Source organism: Acipenser ruthenus, chromosome 9 (assembly GCF_902713425.1).
Source record: "Acipenser ruthenus chromosome 9, fAciRut3.2 maternal haplotype, whole genome shotgun sequence".
In the NCBI taxonomy this organism is placed as follows: domain Eukaryota; kingdom Metazoa; phylum Chordata; class Actinopteri; order Acipenseriformes; family Acipenseridae; genus Acipenser; species Acipenser ruthenus.
Genome location: NC_081197.1, coordinates 48,454,222 through 48,462,418, shown reverse-complemented (window position 1 = coordinate 48,462,418; position 8,197 = coordinate 48,454,222). Strand labels below are relative to the sequence as shown.

Sequence of the window (8,197 nt, the reverse complement as noted above, 5' to 3'; positions counted from 1 at the left end):
GGCCTAAAGAGCAGAAGTGGCGTGAAACTGAAGGGACTCCGTGGCGTGGAGCATGTGGGGAGTTCGGGCACCTGTGGGATGAGTGCACCTACGAAGACCCCCGCTTCATGGAGGCATTTGCGAAGGATGAGGTGGAGTCTGCGAACGAATGGCTTCGCCTGAAGGCCCAACAGCTGCTGCCTGCCCAAAGGCCAGAGGTGGGCCCCTCTGCATCCCAAGCTCTGTGGGATGGTGGATTAGACGCCCTCCTCAGCTGCATGGAGGACCAAGGTTGGTGCCTTGCGTGTGGGGAGTTCGGGAACACAGTGGTATGCTGCCCCCTCCAAGATGAAGAGGAAGAACTGTCTGCCCAAATGCCAGAGAAGGTGGAACTGCATGCCCAAAAATGGAAGAAGGGGAGGAACAGCCATTCCCAGAGGCACAGGAGGAAGGGACTGCTTGCCCAAGTGCAAGAGAAGGAGGGTCTGCCTGCCTGAGAGCCGGAGGAGGGGCTGCCTGACTGAGTGCCAGAGAAGGAGGAACTGCCAACCCAAGTGCCAAAGAGGGAGGAGCTGCCATTGTCCCGAATGCCAGAAGAGGAGTATTCCTCTGTATTCTCCAGTGCCTGAGGGGGAGGAGCTGTTGCCGTCTCCAGTGCCAGAGGGGGAGGAGCTTCCGAAAGCTTCAGAGTCAGCAGGGCAACTGCCAGGCCAACCCCAGCAGCCGCTACACCTGCTGCTGAGGCGAGCACGGTTAGAGCCAGCTGCAGGTCAGCGTCCGGAGTGACAAGTGCCTACACACACAGAGTTCCCCATGCTACTGCCAGCACTGCCAGCACCGCTGTCAGGGCAAAGTGTGCCCCCCACATGACAATGTCGTTTTGTGATTCAGAGTGAACACAGCAAAAACAAAAAAAACAAGTCTGTATAATTACCTTTATACCCCTTTGCCCACAGGTTGTTTTTGGATTTCAAACTGACCATCCAGACCTTCCCAATTAGAGTACAGGAATCACACAAACAGGTCAGTAAAATAATGATTTCTTTATTACAGGAAATTTAGCCAATCAAATACAACTTATTTTATCAAACAATTTGCAAACTCCCCCCTTTCAACCACCTTGCATATTATCTCCAAACAAAACCTATTCTAAAAACGCCTACAACTGTTTACTAAGTAAAACCACTAAAACCTTCCATAAAATATTTTAACAGGCTACTTGTGACTTCAGGGGGGGCTATTAGTATCACTATTATTCCACTCCACACAATATATTATCACAACACATTCCCGAACAATATAAACAGCAGTTTGGTGAAATGATAGTTGCAGTATATTCACCTGGGCCTCAAAAGGCCTAGAAAACTCAGTTTGTAGGTTCTTGTATAGTATTGTGGTCAAGTGGCTATTGCAGGTGGCAGAAAACAGTCAGAAGTCGCGATTAAAATGTCAAAAGTAAGCTTTTATTTAAGCCTCAGGTGAAGACTGGCAGTACAAAACACTAAAAATTTAACAAAACAAATCCACAAGCCTGTATTTAACACAGATTGTATACATCGAGTACACAGTCACTCTCTCTGGAGTCTCAAATCTAGTCCCCAAAAATGAGCTCTACACAGGTACTTATACCTTCCCCTATCACTAGCCCCTCCCCAGGACTAATCCACTACACCTTCATTAAAGTATAGTCTTATAGATATGTTACAGTCTCTGCATTAACTGATTCACACTTGTTAGCGTAATTTCCATTATAGACCCACTCTTAAAAGTTAAGCATACTATAGTTAAAACCCAGCTAAATAATATATTTCCCCCCACATTAACTATTATTAAGCGTGCTCACGACTGTAATAAAGCCTGACATTAACGTACACGCTACCCAAGATGGCTGCGCCCAGAGCTACACCAGTTTGCCGGTATGTTCGCATTTATTCAAAACATGAAATGTTAATATTTTTAAAATGCAAGGGCTTTCACTTCTCTTCTTTAACTAAAGAAAGTCTGAGCTTTAAAATAAACTTTAGCAACTCGCTAGCAACACATTGTGTCCTTGTAAATCATATGTGCACCTGTTCATTACAAAAACAGTTACAGCGGTGGCCTTAGAACTAACTCTTACTGTTCTTTTCATTGCAATTTATTATTATTTTACATTTACAATTTTAATCACAAACAACCAGTATTAAAAAGACTTTAGGATAATATCCTTCCGTTATGCAATGATGTACGACCTTAGTCATGGAGTGTGTTTCTCTTTTGTTTTCACTCCATTACAGTCCTGTACTTAATCCTAGTCGCCAAACACTGTCCCAGTAGAAATGCAAACAAGGAAAGGTGAAGCTGAAGGTGACCGATCCACGAACCTCCTAACCTGTTGGTTTATCCTGGTGTAAGGCTTGTATTTAGCTCCCTTCAGGGGCAGTCCCCACCTCTCCAATACCACGACGTAGGATCCTGCAATGGAAGAACAAACAGCACTTGATCTCCACACTCCCACTGTGTCCCTGGTCATTCACCACGTACACCCCAATTCTCGGCCCTCCCTACTCTGGTTTGGTCTTCCGACCTGGCCACTGGTACTTAACTTAGGTAGGGTAGGACCTTGCATCTCAGGTGTGTACAGGGAACTGTCTGTCCGTCCCTCGGTTGGTGCCTGTTTGCTCTTCTGGGGCGTCAGTCATGGAGGGGTGTACCTTGAAAGGAAGCAATACAACACCTTGTCATAAACAACTGTTAATACTGGTAATCTAAATACTCATGCCAAGTGTCTTTACTTCTGAAGCATGTGTCAAACGCCACTTGTTCCTCAATGTAATATTAACACTCCTCTTTTAATTTCAAAAAGCGCCACTTCACCAGTATAATTCAAGGATAAATACTTAGCTTTGCTATCAGTTTCTGACCGTTCGGTCCTTCCTTCCATCGGGCTGCCATGTATTTATTTGTTGATTTATTTATTTAAATTTAGTCGTTGCCAATGTTTTATTTTTTTTTTTTACCTCGGTTTTCTCCCCAATTTGGAATGCCCAATTGTTATTTGTATCCCGGTTCACCGCTGCAACCCCCTGGCGACTCGGGAATGGAGGCTGGAACACGCGTCCTCCGAAACGTGCTCCTGCCAATCCGTCACTGCGGATCCACAGTGAGGCCACCAGACCTATAGTGCAGGAGGATAACACAGATCTGATGGCTCCACTGCATAACCACAGACGCCCTATCAGCCACAGGGGTCGCTGGTGCGCAGTGAAACTTGGATTCCTCTGCCGACCTAAGCCCTCCCTACCTAGGCGGCTTGTGGCCAATTGTGTGCTGCGCCCTAGGAACCCCCGGTCACGGTCGGCAGTGACATAGCCTGTATTTGAACCTGTGATCTCCAGGCTATAGGGCACATCCTGCACTCCATGCGGAGCGCCTTTACTTGATGAGCCACTCGGGAGCCCTAGGCTGCCGTGTATTTATCTTTCTGTATTCCCTTTAAAGTGCCAAACGATCCTTGTTGTTTACCATCCAGGTCCGTCCGTCCATCCGTCCTCTGTTCGGTTCTCCCTGGAACCACTCGCTCCTCTTCCTGTACTTTTGGTTCTCTTTTTATAATGGACTGTCCAAGATAGTTGATTGGTGCAAATGGAATTGGGGAATGGGACTCATTTCTCCTTCTATTCATCCATGCTGTTGTGCAAATAATAACACATGCTTAACAAATAAATAAACAACACAATCATACAAAATAACCAACAAAAGTGCCTCCATTTGAGTAATGAACAAAAATAAAGTGTGAAATATAACAAGTGCAAATGAAAGCAAATTAATATACTAAATACAAAAGCAAAACATAATGTGCACAACTCCAACTAATTAGTCACTCGTGACAAATATACAGTTTTAAGGCAGTTTTAGATTTCACAGTTGTCAAGATATATTAGTCATTTTTTATAGCTAGTACCACACTTCTGTTTGGGCAATGACTAGATAATCTGGTGTATGCAGCTGTAAAAAAAAAATCTCTGCAGTGGGTGCTAAGAGATATAGTTTATAGCTTCTGTGCTCATTCTTCTCATCCATTTCAGTGCCCCTTTAGTAAATATTAAAATATAATTATCGCGGTTGTTGTGTGCAGGCAACATTAAAAATGTGCAACTAAGAAAAAATATAGAAAAGAGGTGGATTTACAGTAACATCCTTGCTGGAGCACAGCTTATCTTCTTCAGCCTTACCCAGCTTACACATCTTAACACAAAAAAACTCCTTAGTTTTGTAAAATGTTCTTTTATAGCTTTGCAGTAATTATTCACAAATTATTGTCCAAACTTTAAAGGTTTGAAGTTTATTTTGACTTTTTAAAGAACTGTTCACATGACAAGAACAGTTTACAAAAAAAAGTTATGTGAATATGGCCTTTAGTCCTACAATAGGAATACATTGTTTGTTTTTCTAAAGAGGCAAGTGACAATGTTAACTCTTTTAAAAGGACATACACTTTTGACCTCAGTATGTGGCAGAAAATGAATCTCTGTATATTTCAACATAATGTTGCTTTCATATGGTTGATACCTATTGAAAGAAGATGTTGATGTATAAAATGTGCATTCGTCTGCTGCAGTTATAAATATACAATACTATTGAAAGAAGATGTTGATGTATAAAATGTGCATTTGTCTGCTGCAGTTATAAATATACAATACTATTGAAAGAAGATGTTGATGTATAAAATGTGCATTCGTCTGCTGCAGTTATAAATATACAATACTATTGAAAGAAGATGTTGATGTATAAAATGTGCATTCATCTGCTGCAGTTTTAAATATACAATACTATTGAAAGAAGATGTTGATGTATAAAATGTGCATTTGTCTGCTGCAGTTATAAATATACAATACTATTGAAAGAAGATGTTGATGTATAAAATGTGCATTCGTCTGCTGCAGTTTTAAATATACAATACTTTTAGCTGATGCAGTGTATACCCTTGGGACAGAGGGGTGGACCCTGGGCCAAACCCTGCTACACTCCAAACCACTCACAAAGCCATTGCTTATCCATTATGTTTGATAGTAATGTTGATGTGAATTGTTTTCCCTCAAATAAGTACAGCAGTAACAGGAACAAATCTACACCTGAGGCAAAATATTATTTGCACTGATGGATGCTGTAATGATTTTTTCTTACCACATTTTAAAATGAATAGCCATGAGAATGTTTTATACAAACATCAAATGGTATCTACTTACAATCAACATATCAGAAAAATTCTAAAACACTCAAGACCGCGCCTAACAGTATATGGGTGGAGGTTGGGGTGTCAATCCTTAACATTTTCTGCTGTTCAGTATAACAAATGTTAAATGTGAGCATCAATGACTGTACGTACAATAGTACACATACAGAACAAACAACTGTGGACTATTGTCATCTAGGATTGGGCAGCATCTGGAATAACTTAAGCAGTTAGTGAAGAAAATAGTTGCCTGTGCCCAGGCTACTATATCCCACAGATGCTCAACAAGCCTGAAGGATGGAGTTTAGGGAAATCATATGTGTCGGTTCAGACGCTGCAGACCACATATTTTTATTCATCTTAGTTTGTGTTTCTATAAATCAATGATTCTTAAGGGGTATGCTTTTCAGTGGAATCTAGAATGTAAATATTCAAAATGCTGTGTAACTTTACATTTGTTTGTTATGTATACCTATTTCATCACATGTATCGTCATTTTCGCTGTATAAAGCAAACTCCTTTTCAAATTTAGGATAATTACTGTGTGTTATAGACAAGGAGCACAGCATACTTAGGCTACACTTAGCATTGTATATATAGAGGGTACTCCATGAACGCTCATTTTTATAAGTGTGAAAAGTTATTCAATGCTAGAAATCTCAACACTCTCAACATAAAGTATACTGCCGTGTTTTTTCTAAGGTATTATACAATGAGTGCTTGTATGTATTTTACTGCAGAGTTTAACATTTTGTACACAGATGGTTATAATGCAGGTATAGATCACCTCTAGGATCATTAAAATGCCATTAGATTAGATAGGCCCATTGGTTTTCGAGTAAGGGAAGAGTTTCAATGGATTGAACAGCCTCTGTTTGTTTCCAACATTTCTTATAAAGCAGTCATTAAGCAGTACCGTACCTTTTTCTTTTTTTTTTATCTACCTTTATTGACAACCAGTGAAGGATGAAAGCTATGTCAGCTGTGTACACAATCTTGTTGAATAGTTTCCAAACAGTTTTTTTTATTTTTTTATTATATTATTATCAGGCCACCCAAGAGCCAGATGTACTGAGAGTCATGGTTGGATTGCTCCTTACACCACCCCACCCTTCTAAATATGTTACATTGATTAGCATTCCACAGCATCCTCAGATTTTCCATGGAATAAAACTGTAGGTCTTTTATGACTCACAATAAATGGAATAACCAGAAAAGTAATATGAAATGTAATTGCTTAAAACAAATGAGTACATTGTGGTTGCTGTTGCCTGCTCAGTCTCAAAGCCAACTTGTCTAAAACTGCAATATGACTGCTGTGAATCCTGTGATTAGAGGGCAACATGTATTTGACAGCTTGTGCTGTACAGTGCAGTGTTACTTACTTGTGGCTCTTCTGGCCCATTCCTATCCAGGACCTTGTTCCAACAATTTCTTTAAAGTGATTGCAGCTAACAAAATAATTCCATACATTTTCCATGTCATACACATCCACTTATTGTGTATAATACATGTATTTCCATTTAAAACATGATATCTGTGACTAAAGTAGAAAGAAAGAAATCGCTATTCACAGACCTTGCTTTCGACAGTCTTGTACTTTCAAGGTCTTTTCACCTAGAGGTAAAATTGTCCCCACCCCTTCAGGGTTTTCTTTCCTGTCAGTAACCAACCAGCTGCTTCCCTTAAAGACTGACACACTTTGCAGCCAGTAAAATGACCCTGAAGGCCCAACTGAGGTGAAAGGACCCATGAAGTTCAAGTGTAGCAGATTTTCCTGTCAGGCAAGGCAAGCAAAATCACAACTTCCTTTTACCAGATGCCATGTTTTAAAATAAAAATACGTGTTTGAGACATTTGAGACCTCTATAGACTAGTGAATGGAAAGTGTGAGACAGGTAAGATTTAGGAAAGTATCACTTTAATTATTTAATCTAATAGTCTAGACTCTACAGCCTTGTTCTAGCCAGGTCTGTAGTGATTGAATGCTTGTTTCCAGCTGCCAGTGATTGAACTGAGAGCAATTTGAAACAGATCCTGTTTATTTACATTGGCAGCACTATTTGAACTAGGACATTGGCAGCACTATTTGAACTGGGACTTTACATCTACAGCACTCAAATCATTTGTTCTGCTACTTAAGTATATCCAATTACCCCTATAATTAATTGTGTCATATAGAGCGTTTAGATCAATAGTAATACATTCATCATGTTAAATACTGTATTGCTCATCTATTGATGTGTCATTAGGGAACATATAACTGACTATGGCAAGGGGGATGCCAGGTTGATAAGCATGCTGTTGCATTATAATCATACAGTAATGCCAATAGACCTTAATTAACAATGCAATTGTAACTTCAAATGAAGTGAAGTGAAAATGCTTGGGACTATACAGTTCATGGAGAACGACACGAACACCTTTTTTGTGGTAAAAAAAAAAAAAAAAATTAATTTAAACTGAACAATAAGTGAATACAGTAGTTGTGCACATTTCTAGGCCCCAATGTTGATGTTCAATACACCATGGTATTCACTGGTGATGTGCATTCCCTGTAGTGACGGGAGGCTTGTGGACAGCAACTCAGCCATAGAATTACATGGAATGAAGGGTCCTTCTTACTGTCAACAAAAACACTTGCTTGTGCTGCTGATCTGTCACTGAAGTCCCTGGTAATTAATGGGTTGGCTGCTGGAGCATCTGTTTGCAGACCTGTCTAACCGTCACAGTTTTATTCACAATGTGTAGTTATCATCCTCGGTTTATTTGTAGTATTGAGATGTATTATCAGCAGTACATCTGAGGAGAGCAGTTGCCACAAGAATCTCTGCTCCTCATGCCAGCAGCTTGGTTACCCGTTCCTATTCAATGCTCAGCATCTATCAACTCTTGCCCTCAAGACAAATGTCCACCGTTGCAGTATGCAGTTGTTTTTGCTATTTATCATATAGATATACCATATTAAAATTGCACGGAAATTCAAATGGATAAGGCTAACAT

The 8,197-nt window shown here is 40.3% G+C and overlaps 1 long non-coding RNA gene across 1 annotated transcript; it reads right to left on the bottom strand.

The window, feature by feature from the left end:
* Positions 1-1,093: 1,093 nt before the first annotated feature.
* On the bottom strand, positions 1,094-6,713 carry LOC131737997 (uncharacterized). Its single transcript, XR_009329559.1, has 3 exons — positions 6,580-6,713; positions 3,484-3,648; positions 1,094-2,672 (listed from the first exon to the last, which is right to left on the bottom strand). It is a non-coding gene; the product is annotated as an uncharacterized LOC131737997 (long non-coding RNA).
* Between the last annotated feature and the right edge of the window lie 1,484 nt (positions 6,714-8,197).